The sequence below is a fragment of the Terrapene carolina genome, unplaced genomic scaffold, assembly GCF_002925995.2.
Source record: "Terrapene carolina triunguis isolate 2854851 unplaced genomic scaffold, T_m_triunguis-2.0 Scaffold84, whole genome shotgun sequence".
Taxonomy (NCBI): domain Eukaryota; kingdom Metazoa; phylum Chordata; order Testudines; family Emydidae; genus Terrapene; species Terrapene triunguis.
Genome location: NW_020664435.1, coordinates 19,896,142 through 19,909,477, shown reverse-complemented (window position 1 = coordinate 19,909,477; position 13,336 = coordinate 19,896,142). Strand labels below are relative to the sequence as shown.

The 13,336-nt window shown below is 42.0% G+C and overlaps 1 protein-coding gene across 1 annotated transcript in view; it reads left to right on the top strand.

Annotated features, from left to right (window-relative positions):
- The window catches only part of HDAC9 (histone deacetylase 9), a 343,727-nt gene that overhangs the window by 268,781 nt on the left and 61,610 nt on the right, over positions 1–13,336 (top strand). The gene's annotated exons all lie outside the window — the stretch shown is intronic.

Here is a 13,336-nt window from a genome sequence, read left to right as displayed (position 1 = left end):
TTTACAGTGCCTCAGTTTCTGGATGCCCAGCTTAAGCCCCTAAAGGAGCCTGATTTTCAGAGGATGGGTGCTCACCAGCTTCCAAACATTAGACCCCTTTAAGATGTCTCCAATCGGGGACCCCAAAATCACTAACCACTATTGAAAATCTTGGCCAAAATCTGTTTCTTGCCTGTGGGCTAGATTTGTAAAGGTATTTAGGTGCCTAAAGATGCAGCTAGACATATAGTGGGAATTTCAAAACAGCCTAGGTGAAATCAATAAGAATTAGGTGACACGGTGATTTTGAAAATTACACTAGGTAGCTGCATCTTTAGGCACCTAAATACCTTTACAAATCTGGCCCAATAACAACATGTTGAGCAATGTGCAGTGTAGCATTGCAATATATACGACACTGTTGGCATTCTACGCTGGAATACAAAACAGACTTGTTTTCTAATCCAGATCCTTATTTAGTGTAATTTAAAAACACTCCATAGGAGTCAGTGGGAGTTGTGTGTTGATGTGCAAAGGAGGGAGCACTGTGTAAAGGTTTAGCTCAATGAGTCCTTGAACACCAATGGGAAGTGTTAATCTGCAGTGGGAATGGAGAGGAAACAAGAACCTGGCCATGGTGAGGAGCTGACCAGCCACAGAAGCTCGACTGCCAACTCCTTTAAGGTTGGGATGTTATCTGCATTGTGACATGCATGCAGAGTGCAAATAAAAAATTACCTTTAATTTATTATATCTCTAAATTTCTGGGGGTGAAATCCCTCCTTGGCGGAGGACTTGTGCAAGTCCCTCCATGCTACACTGTCCTTATCATTATCCTTTACAAATAAGGGGAATGGGTAGAGCTGTGATTGCATGAGCTCAACACTCCCAGTGTGCAGGGCAAGAGGGCTTCACAATGACTCTAAAATTGTTGGTCCAGAGGGATCCTTACTTACCTGGATGACACAGCCAGGAATCCTTGCTCAGTGGGCTTGAGAGGTACCACTTGCTGTTCCAGGCACGATGGGCTGTGAAGCAATTCCACAACCTACCAGTATATTGGAGGATGTATCTTATTTCTTCCCCCCCCCCGTTGCCCCCAACCTTGAGAAGGAGAATGGAGTGAAGACAAGGATTATCTTGTATTTTAAAATCAACTCAGATAATTTTTTCTTCATCCACTCTGCATTCTGAATCCATTCTACCTCCTTTACGTCGCTCTTACAGAACCTGAAATCATCTTAGAATTTTAGTACAAGAGGCCATACACACCAGTATAAATGTGAACAAAAAGATGATTTACGGTAAGTGGCTCTTGTTTAAATTAAAGGAAAAGCAAATATAGGCCCAGATAATAATCACGTATCTAAAGGATGAATAAATTTCTTTGCACAGAGCCAAAGGAATTTATTATTTCCCCAAAACAAAATACTCAACATTCCACCATACGTTTTTAGAGCATATCATACTGTATATGGTATAGAGAAAAGTGCGTACAGCCTATAACAAAAAAATCATCTAACATTTGAGAGACAAACTCCATATTAAAGAAGTACAACGGTAATCTAAATATGGATCCATGAAGAAATAGTTATATCATTGATTACTTCTCAGATTTGTAAAACATGTACAATACAAGCAAGTGCACTGAGAAATGTTAACATGTTTTTACAAGCCGGACTGTAGCTTGTACCCAAACTATTATTGTCATTTCATTTACATATTTTTAGTGCTTTGCACCCATTTAATACACTGGTCTCCCTGATTTCCAGTGAGCCAGTCCAATTTTTGCACTTGAGAATTAAGACATTTACATCAAAGAAGGAAAACTGATTCTTTGACTATTTGCCCCACTTGGTAAAGAAGCAATATAGAGATGCTGTGCCATGGGTGGAGAGCATTTTATGGCCTTCAATCAGAGCACAGTCACAAGGGAATAGCTGTAAAGTGTTAACAGAGCAGCAAGTTCTAGCTCTGAAGAACTGGGAGAAAAGGGATGAAGAGAGATGATCCAAATGAGAAAATCATTGGGCCAAATACATCCCTGGTGTAACTCAACTGTACTCATGGAATCATAGAAGTGTAGTGCTGGAAGGGACCTTAAGAGGTCATCTAGTTCAGCTCCCTGTGCTGAGGCAGAACCATGTAAACCTAGACCATCTCTGACCAGTGTTTGTCTTAAAAACCTCCAATGATGGGGTTTCCCCAATCTCCCTTGGAAGCTTATTCCTGAATTTAACTACCCTTATAGTTCAGAAAGTTTTCCCTAATATCTAATCTAAATCTCCCTTGCTGCAGATTAAGCCCGTTACTTCTTGTCCTATCTTCAGTAGACATGAAAAACAATTGATCACCATCCTCTTTATAAGATCCTTTAATATATTTGAAGACTGTTATCGAGTCTCCCCTCAGTCTTCTTTTCTCAAGACTAAATATGCCCAGTTTTTTAACCTTTCCTCATAGGTCAGGTTTTCTAAACCTTTTATCATTTGTATTGCTCTCCTCTGGATGCTTTCCAATTTATCCCCATCTTTCCTAAAGTGTGGCACCCAGAAATGGACACTGTACTCTAGCTGAGTCCTCACCAATGCTGAGTAGAGCAGAACAATTGTCTTACATGCAACACTCCTGTTAACAAACACTAGAATGACATTAGTCTTTTTTGCAACTGCATCACATTGTTGGCTCATATTCAATTTGTGATCCACTATAATCCCGAGAGCCTTTTCTGCAGTACTACTGCCTAGCCAATTATGCCCTATTTTGTAGTTGTGCATGTGATTTTTGCTTCCTAAGTGAAGTACTTTACATTTGTCTTTATTGAATTTCATCTTGTTGATGTCAGACCAGTTCTTCAGTTTGTCAAGGTAATTTTGAATTCTAATCCTGTCTTCCAGAGTACTTGCAACCCCTCCCAGTTTGGTGTAATCTGCAAATTTTTTAACCCTAATCTCTATTTCATTATTCAAATCATTAATGAAAATATTAAGTAGTACTATACCTAGGACACCTCTGCAAGACCCCACTAGATATGCCCTCCCCGTTTGACAACAAACAGTTGATATCTTACTCTAAGTACGGTCTTTCAACCAACTGTGCACCCACCTTATAGTAATTTCATCTAGACCACATTTCCCTAGTTTGCTTATGAAACTGTCAAGTGGGGCTGTATCAAAAGCTTTACTAAAATCTAGATATATCACATCTACAGCTTTCCCCTATCCAGTAGGTTAGTAACCTTGTCACTGAAGGAAATTGTTCATGACAAATCCATGCTGGCTATTCCTTCTCACCCTATTATTCTTTACATGCTTACAAATTGATTATTTAATAATTTGTTCCAGTGTCATTCCAGGTATTGAAATTAGGCTGACTGGTCAGTAATTTCCCCAATCCTCTTTGTGTCTTTCTCCAGTCCTCTGGGACCTCACCTGTCCTCCATGAGTTCAGAAAGATAATTGCTAATGGTTCCAAGATTGTTTCAGCTAGTTCCTTAAGTATACTAGGATGAATTTCATTAGGCCCTGCTGATTTGAATACATCTAACTTATCTAAAAAGTTTTTAACCTGTGCTTTCCCTATTTTGGCTTGCAGTCCTTCCTCCTTCTTGTCAATATTAAATGTATTGATTATCTGGTCACCTTTTTAGTGAAGACTGAAGCAAAATAGGCATTAAACACCTCAGCCTTCTTGATGTTGTCAGTTATTAGCTCTCCTTTCCTGCTAAGTAGAGGACCCACACTTTCCTACATCTTTCTCTTGCTCCAGATGTATTTAAAGAATTTCTTCTTATTGGCTTTTATGTCTCTTGCTAGGTGTAACTCATTTGTGCCTTAGCCTTTCTGATTTGTACCAGCATGCTTATCCTATTCTTTTGCACTCTTCCTTAGCAATTGGTCCATGTTTCCATTCTTTGTAGGATTAATATTTTATTTTCAGGTAATTAAAGAGCTTCTGATGGAGCCATATTGGCCTGTTACTATTCTTCCTACCTTTCCCGCACATTGGAATAGTTTAAGTTGTGCCTTTAATACTGCTTACTTGAGAAACTGACGGTTCTTCCGAACGCCTTCCCTTAGATTTTCTTCTTAGGCAGCAATACCTATCAGTTCTCTGAGTTTTTTAAAGTCTGGGTTTTTTTAAGTCCATTGTCCCTGCTGATCTCAATCCTTCCTTTCCTTAGAATCATGACATCTATCATTACATGATCACGTTCACCCAAACTGCCTTCCACCTTCAGATTCATAACCCATTCTTATGTGTTGGTCAGAATAAAATCTAAAATGACTCTCCTGTTGTCCTTATGTCTTCCAATTTCTGAAACAAAAAGTTGTACCCAATACAGTCCAAGAATTTATTGGAAATTTTGTGTTTTGCCATATTACTTTTCCAGCAGACATCTGGTTGTTAAATTTCCCCACTCCTACCAGGTCTTATGTTTTGCATATTTCTGTTATTTGTTCTAGAAACACCTCATCCACCTCCTGTTCCTGATTTTGTTGTCTATAGTATACCCCAACCATGATATCACCCCTATTTCCCCCCCTTTTATCTTTACACAGAGACTTTCAAGTGGTCTGACTCTCACCTCCTTCCTTGGAACTCAGAACAAATGTATATATTCTTGATGTATAATGCAACACCTCCTCCCTATTTTTTCCTTTCCTGTCCTTCCTGAACAAGATATACCCCTCTATATGAATATTGCAGTGATGAGATTTCCAAAGTCACTGTGATGCTAATGAAGTCATAATTTAGCTTATGCACTCCTGTTTATTCCTCATACTCCTTGAATTTGTATATAGACATCTAAGATGTTGAGCAGATTCCCCCAGTGATTTCTATTTTTTTGGTCCTATGACCCTATTGTAATTTTCTATGTCTCTTCCCCACCCCCCAACATCTGTCTGTTAAGGTTGCCTTTTTATGCTTATCTGTAGGCTTTTGTCACCTACCCCCTTTGAACCTAGTGTAAAGTCCTCCTCACTAGGTTAGTGAGTTGGTGGGCTAAGATGCTCTTCCTTTTCTTGGTCAGATGGACCCCATCTCTTCCCAGCATCCCTCCTTTCCAGAACAGCATCCCATGGTCAAGGAAGCCTAAGCTCTCCTACTGACACCATTTGCGCAGCCATGCATTTGTCTCCAGGATGTGTGTGTCTCTGCCTTGGTTTTTACCCCAACTGAGAGGATGGACAAGAACACAATCTGCACCCCCAACTCCTTTGCCATCACGTTCAGAGCCTTGTAATCACTGCTGATCTGCTCAGGGCCATACTATTATTGCCTGCATGAATGAGCAGCATGAGGTAGTGATCAGAGGGATAATAAGCCTCAGCAACCTTTCTTGATGTGTCGGATATGGGCTCCAGGCAGGCAGCACACTTCCTGGGACATCATGACAGGTCAGCATGATGGATGCCTCCATCCCCCTCATAAGGGAGTCCCCAGCCACCAGCACTCCACCTGTTAGGTGCCGTGAGCCTCCCAGGCTTAATGTCAGATGGCTCCGCCTCCTCAGTCATTGGGGTCACCTCCCATTGCCAGTACAGCATACTGGTTCTTGACCACATTGGAAATGAGACCTGCGTGGAGGATGGAGAACTGTGTCCTACCCTAGGTGGCAGGGAGCCAATCTCCTCCACACAGAGAAGCCAGTTCTCTTTCCTCCTCTGGTGTTGCTGTAGTCATCTGTAGTTGGCTAGCATCCTTCATCCCAGATGTTTCCATGTGCATCCCATCAATGTAGTCCTCATGCTCCCAGATGCTACACAAATGAGCCACCTCCTCCTTCAGCTCTCTTACCTGCTTCCTGAAGGACTCCACCAACAGACATCTCTCACACCAGGTTTTTTCCCTTGCCTGGCTTTCATTGACTTGGACATGAAGGCTGCATTCCAAGCAAGTCAAAACCAGGATCTTGGTAGACTCCTCCAGGGTCAGGATACCTGTCTGATTAGGTACCCCACAGGTGCAGGAAAAGAAAGAGCTAGCAGTGGTGTTGGCAACACACCATTTTCCTCCCATTGTGGGTTCTTCCTTGTGGAGTTACCTGCAAGTTAAGGGAAGGGGGGGGAAAAAAAGAAAACAAAATAAAAAAACCTTCCTCCACTGGTGAACTCAGCTGGCTAACTCCCTTAGACTCCCAGCTGCCTTCGTCTCACCAGCTATGTGTCCAATGAATGCGGCCTGTTACATCTGTTTATTTTGGGAAGCATATTTAATTTATAGCCCGTATTAATGCAATCACACATTTTTGCATGTTACTTTATTTAAAATAAGTGTAGTCTGGGCCACTGCCCGGTCTCAGCTTCTGAACAGTAAATGAATACATCAGCAGCAAACGACTACTCCATACCCTTTCAGCTGGCTCCCATTCAATGCCAGGCATGGCCTGTGAAGCAGAGTCTCTCTCTGATATTTCCCTGGGTGGTGGTGCTCTTTGCCATGCCTAATGTAGCACTGCAGTTTAAAGGCACAGTTGAGTCCTATGATGATAGTAATGCTGGTGCTGGAGGATCTGTCACCAGACTAACTTATTGCACAGTCCACAGCTAGAGCTATTCCTTTTTTGGTCAGCTTACCAAGTATTTATGAGCCAAATCCAGCGGTCTGTTGAAAGGATGTGGAAGGAGTCAAAGGTGGAAGAACTGGCACAGTTACAGTTCATGGGGGTCTGAGCCATGGAGAAGCCGTACCATGAAGTGGAATTCTATAGAAGGGTTTTGAAGGCAATAAGGGAGAGAGGTGGCATGACCAGTGGGCCATGTGCATCCACTGGTTAAAACACTCTATGAAGAGAATGCAGAGGGACTACAGGTGTTTCTGCAGTTTTGAGGCTGCAATTGTGGCCCCAGTTAATCTTGCCAGCTGCTGAAGGGAGGATTCCTTCACCCACCACTCCTCTCAGAGGGGGGCACAAACCCTGTTACTTGGGCTTTGCCAAAGAGTCAAGATTTGGCTTTATGCAGGACCACAACATAGAATGTGTTGCATGGGAACGTAATGCAGCTGTGTATTCAAATATTTTTCAGGATTCAAGCTGCTAATGAAAAAAATGTGAGAGACAGTTTCTATTCACAATTGCTCTGTATGCCATTTTCATTTAAATTTGGCTGTAAATAATTTGAGTTTAAATTTTGAGAGCTGGTTGAAACGTTTTGAGAACTAAAAATTTTGTTTAGAAAAAATGATATATGATCTTATTTATTAATTCTTTTTATTCTATAGGTAGGCAACCTAACTGGAGTTAAAATGTTTTCTAAGGAACCTTTACCTCACCAAAGCAGTGATGAAAAGATTTTAAAGGGTGGGTTGTGGATAAATATATAATAAAAAGTAGATGCTTACATGAAGACTATTCATATTTCTAACATCTCCTAAAGGATCTTAATCCTCCCTCCTCCCAGCAGGTTTCATAAATAAATTTGTCTCCATTTTTTTTTTGAGGGGGGAGGGTGAAAAATGGCTTTTCAGCTAAGGCCTCATCTACACTAGAAAATTAGGTCAGCCTAACTACGTTGCTCAGGGGTGGAGACAGCACAAAGTCAATGGAAGAATTCTTCCATCAACCTAGTTACCCTCGGGAAGGGAAGCCACCCTCGGGAAGGTTTATTACCTGTGCTGATGGGAGAATTTCTCCTGTCAGCGTAGGTAGTATCTAAATTGAAGCGCTACAGCAGCAGCTACAGTGCTGCTATAGAGTTTTAAGTGTAGACAAGCCCTAACTTAAAAAAAATTCTATTTTTTTAGTGAAAATATAGTATTTTCTATTAAATGTTGTGATACAGCTGAAACGTTTGGGGTTATGGTTTTAAACAAAAACTGAAAAATTTTGGTTTTGATATTTTCTTCTCTTTTTCTCCCCCTTTTTTTTTTGAACCTACTTTCCCATGCAAACCTTCTTCCCCAACTGATTGTGACATTCCTTCATTCGCTGTTTGATCTTTCGAGCAAAAGACATTGATCTTTAACTTAAATTTCTCTGTCCTCCAAAAATTCTGATTTGATTAATTAAGGAGGCTGGATGGAGGTTACCAAACTAGTCCATCCATTCCCAGTTGTCAAGATTTCACCCCTTTTTCACTCTGAATTGCCTTTTTTTGTCCCACTTTATTCCAGTCTCCTTGCTCACAGAAATACTCCTCATGCTCCATGATCCCAATTCAGGAAGATACTTAAACACATGCTTACGTCCCATTGCACTAATTTATGGCTGGATTCCTTGATCTGCTTAGTGCAAAGTGGGCTTTAAACAACTGGAAATAACCAGTGGAGTACTTCCTCCTGAGCAGAGGAACTCTCTGCTGGCGGAAAGTTGTTTGTGTCTTCTGCACCAGCTACACCACCTCCAGTGTAAGGAAAGGGAAAGGGGTGGTTCAGTTATGTGACATAACAGGAGGGGGCATGGTGAAGGGGAAGCCATGGTGCCTGATCCTCCACTTGCATAGGGTCTGTTATGGATCTTGTGTTAGCAGTAGAAGTTAGACTACATAGTTCTCTAGCTTCTATTGGGACCAGTCAGCTGAGGATCAGGGACCTACACCCAGCTCCCTACAGCTGACAATTGTTACTATCTCCAAGCTGAATTCACATATAGCAGAGAATTGAAGCCTTAAACTTAAGTGTAATACATACATATGTGCTTAAGTGCTTTCCTGAACAGGGATGGGCTTAAGCCAGGGATGGGTAAACTTTTTGGGCTGAGGGCCGCATCTGGGTGGGGAAATTGTATGCAGGGCAAGGGCAGGGGTTTGGGGTGCGGGAGGGAGTGGAGGGTGTGGGAGGGGGTGCGGTGTGCAGGAAGGGGCTCAGGGCAAGGGATTGGGGCAGAGGAAGGGTGTGGGGTGTATAAGGGGGCTCAGGGAAGGGGGTTGGGGTGCAGAAAGGGTGTGGAGTGCAGGAGGGGGCTCAGGGCAGGAGTGCAGGAGGGGTGTGAACTGCGGGAGGGGGCTCAGGGCAGGGGGTTGGGGTGCACAGGGATGCAGGGTGCAGCAGGGAGCTCAGGGCAGGGGGTTGGGGTGCAGGAGGGGTGCGAGATGCAGGCAGGGGGCTTAGGGCAGGGAATTGGGGGCGCAGGGTGCAGGAGGGGTTCGGGCTCCGGCCCGGCGCCGCTTACCTAAAATGGCACCGGGGTGGCAGTGGTGCGCACTGGGCCAGGGCAGGCTCCCTGCATGCCTGCCCGGGCCCCATGCCGTGCCACTCCAGGAAGCACTGCGGCCCCTGGGGGAGAGGGGGCGGAGAGCTCCGCGTGCTTTGCCCTTGCCATGCCTCCAGGTACCTCCCCCGAAGCTCCCATTGGCCATGGTTCCCCGTTCCTGGCCAATGGGAGCTGCGGGGGGCGGTGCCTGGAGGCAAGGGCAACGTACGGAGCCCTCTGCCTCCCCACCCGGAGGCCAAAGGGACATGGTGCCGGCCGCTTCTGAGAGCGGCACCGCGCCCACAGCACCATGGGGGGCAATCCCGCGGGTCGGATCCAAAGCCCTGAGGGGCCGGATCTGGCCTGCGGGCCGTAGTTTGCCCACCCCTGGCTTAAGCATATGCATTAGTACTTTCCTGAACTGGAGTACATGTGAACACTACTCTCATGCTGAAGTTACTAAAAGCTTGTCTGCACACAGCTTTGTACCAGTTTAACTAAATTGACAGAAAAACTAATTGGTTAAATCAGTGAAACCCCATAATGTTTGTGCAGAAAGTTTACAAAAGACCTTTGTACCGGTATAACTTTATCTACACTGGTGAGTTAAATCAATTACAAAAACTGTTTGTGGAGAGGCCCTATGCAATGGGAGGCTCTCTCTCTGTATGGCTGTTCTTTCAGCAAGCTATCATGATCCAGATAGAATGCAGCTGACAGCCTCTACCGGCTTAGCAGGCAGAGGTTTTCAGCATTATTTCCTTAACGATGCTACTTGTAAATTTATGCACAAACATCTAAGGGCACTATCCTCAGCAGGTGTGAACTGGTGTATCCCCAGGTCAGTGGAACTAAGCCAGTTTTCCTCAGCTGAGGATCTGGCCCAAAAGCTTGACTAGAAGTGAGATGGTAACAGGGCACATGCCCTAAACACAAGCCAATCAAATCTGTACACCACACCATCAAGTATGTATGTGCGTATATATTACTGGTTGAAGAAAAGTAATACTGAAGCCTGACTCTTTATGAAATTAATTTGTTGCACAATACACAGTTGTATGAAAAATGCAAAACAAATATATAGATTGTCTATTCAGTTTGTATAAACTTATACATGTTATCTATCAATCGGACCATTTTCTATAGCACCTTTCATCACACAGTGTACTACTATGGATATTCCATTGGCCGTTTACTGTAGCACTCAATAAAAGATTTACCAAAATTAGGACCATATACTGCTGCCTTTGATCTTCATACAGAGCAACTATTGATATTACTGGAAGTTCTTTGTGTGGATCAAGTGCAGTATATGAACCTTCATTTTAATACAATCCAAAAACATTTAAGGGGAAAGCCCATATCAGTTACTGAATAATCTTAGTATTTCTCTTTTATGACTAACCTTTTATTAAACTTTCAATAATGTAACATAAAATTTTCAGTATAATATATAGTATATCATAAAAAATATATGAGCATAAAATACCTTTTTTTGATATTGGAGTAATGAAAAATCTTGATTAAGGATGAAATGGAGGAAGGAAAAATGATGTTGAGTGTATGGTATTCTAAGATTCTGCGTTGGCTTACTGAGCCTTATCTGGAACACTGAGATGTAGCTGGTATGTCCTGTACTTTGTTTTATAGTTAATTTCTATAGTCTGTGCTAGGACATATTTTCTTGCGATTTGAATATACTCTGCCCACAGATCTAAGACAGGACTGCCAGATCTGGTCATAAATTTGCAGTTTGTTGACTCTAGTAAAAGCAACAATTACATAAAGTAAAACTATTTCCCTATGCTAATTTTCCCCCCTACTCACACCTTCTTGTCAACTGTTTGAAATTATCACTACAAAAGTTTTTTTTCTCCTGCTGATAATAGCCCACCTTAATTGATTAGTCTCGTTATAGCTGGCATGGAAACACCCATTTTTTCATGTTCTCTGTGTAGATATATCTTCCTACTGTATTTTCCACTGCATGCATCCGATGAAGTGGGTTTTAGCCCACGAAAGCTTATGCCCAAATAAATTTGTTAGTCTCTAAGGTGCCACAAGTACTCCTTGTTCTTTTTGCTGATACAGACTAACACGGCTACCACTCTGAAAAATTTCAAATTTAGCTATCATAAATAGAGAATTTCTTCCTGTAATGTTATCCTTATGTGAATTGCTTTCTCTTTGTTTTATAGTCTAGTCCTTAGTATACTGTCTGCAGTAAAGTCCCTTATCATTTTCCCACTTAAGTAAGTATTATTGGCAATTGGTCATTAAATGGTGATCATTCCATAAAAACTGTAAACAGAGAAGTGTCAAGCAAGACTTAAGATGTTTTGGGGTCTATTATCTTCTTTGAGAACTGCATTTCATTAAGAGCTATAATGATTTGCTGAAGTTTTCCTGTTGTTTTACTCTCTTATCCCAGGGAGACTATTTGACACCAGGGTGCAAAATGAGATCAACAATTAGCAGTAGGAAAAGATGCCACTGCAGGCATTTAAAGAGTAAATCATTCAGTGTCAGGTTGGATACCTACTTACTGCTGTGTCAAATTAGTGATGCACGGTTGCTCAAGTATATGGAATCCATGGGTGCCAACTCACTCTAAGTTAATGTGCTGCAGGCACATTATATTGCCCAGGATGTGTTGGTTTGCTATCCTTGTGCATTTTTCCTGAAGAAAGTCAAATTGACTTCTCTAAGCTTGTTGAAATAAATATTGCATTATCGGATACTTCGAATGTGACTAATGAAAACAGTTGTAAAGCACTGAACACATCCCACCATTTACAGCACAGGGAATAGGGAACCCTCCCTTAACAGCACAGGGAATGGGGCACCCTCTCATCACAGCACAGGGCCTCTCTCATTAATCACAGCACAGGACTCACTAACATCCTGAGCATCAATATTTTTCCAAGAGACATATTGCCTTCTGCTGTAAAACTTAATGTGTAAATTAGGGTTGCTCTGCAGCTCCCATTTCTTGGATTAGCTGTGCTCACATCCTGCAGATCAATCCCTCATCCTTATTGGGTCCTGGTGGTGCTTCTCAGAACTCAGAGGTAGAATAGGCAATTTGAACCCTGGTTTCTGCTCTGCTCTTCAGATATTTGATCACAGTGTACATGCTCTACATGGGAAAATATGTCTGCCAGTAGAGGGGATTTTAATCTAAAATCCAATGTTTGAAGTTGACAAATTCAGACTAGAAATAAGACACATGTTTTGAAGCAACTTATCTAGTATGATAGATCCATCATTACTTGAACCCTTTCAATCAAGATTATATGTGTTTTTAAAAGGTGTGCTCTAGCTCATACAGGAGTTATGGACTTGCTCTAGGAAAATACTTGGTGAAATTCTATGGTGCATGTGTTATGCAGGAAGCCAGAATAGATCATAATGGTCCCTTCTGACAATAGAATCTATGAAGTCTCAGGGAGTAATAAATAATATTTTTGTGTGGTTTTTGCTCTTTTGTTGGGTGCTCATTACAGCTGCTGTCTTACATCAAAACAAATTATTTGGTTCTTTCTCTGTGTCTCTTCAGTCATCTTTGGCCTCCTGAAGCTTTTTCCCAGGTTCAAAGTTGCTACATCATCTCTTGAAGTTCTTTTCAGTTTGTCTGTGGCATTAGATTTGTAATATGTTTTAAAGGGGTGGATCTGAACTAAAGCCCTTAATCTTTGGGGGAGGTTTGATCTGGAGCTAAACTTAGTGGCTCAGGCTTGTCTCTATAAGCATGACTTTGCTGCTTGCTTTCATCAGGATTGATCAATTGTTCTCAGTAACTATTTTGGCTATTCCAATAACTGATCCTCTGTGGTTTTTTGACGTACTTTGCATTGTCCAGAGGGCTCACAAGAGAATGTTGTAAAGTCTGATACAGACTACCTTAGATTGACTGTAAACTCTTTAGGGCAAGGACCATGTGTTCCTCCGTGTTTGTACAGCACCTAGCATAACAGAGTTCAATCCTGATTGGGTCTTCTGGGAGTTACTGTAATATACATATAACATAATATTATTATAAAGGAGACAGGCAAGGGAAGCCCATATAAATATATGATAGATAACATAGAAAATGAATGTTGGTTTGGTATCCTTTTAAGTGCAGTTCTACTTTACAAAAATTCGTAAATTATAGGGTTCCATGGTCATTGTGACTCACTGATGCTGTATCATATTTCCTCTCTCTACAAGCAAACAGCC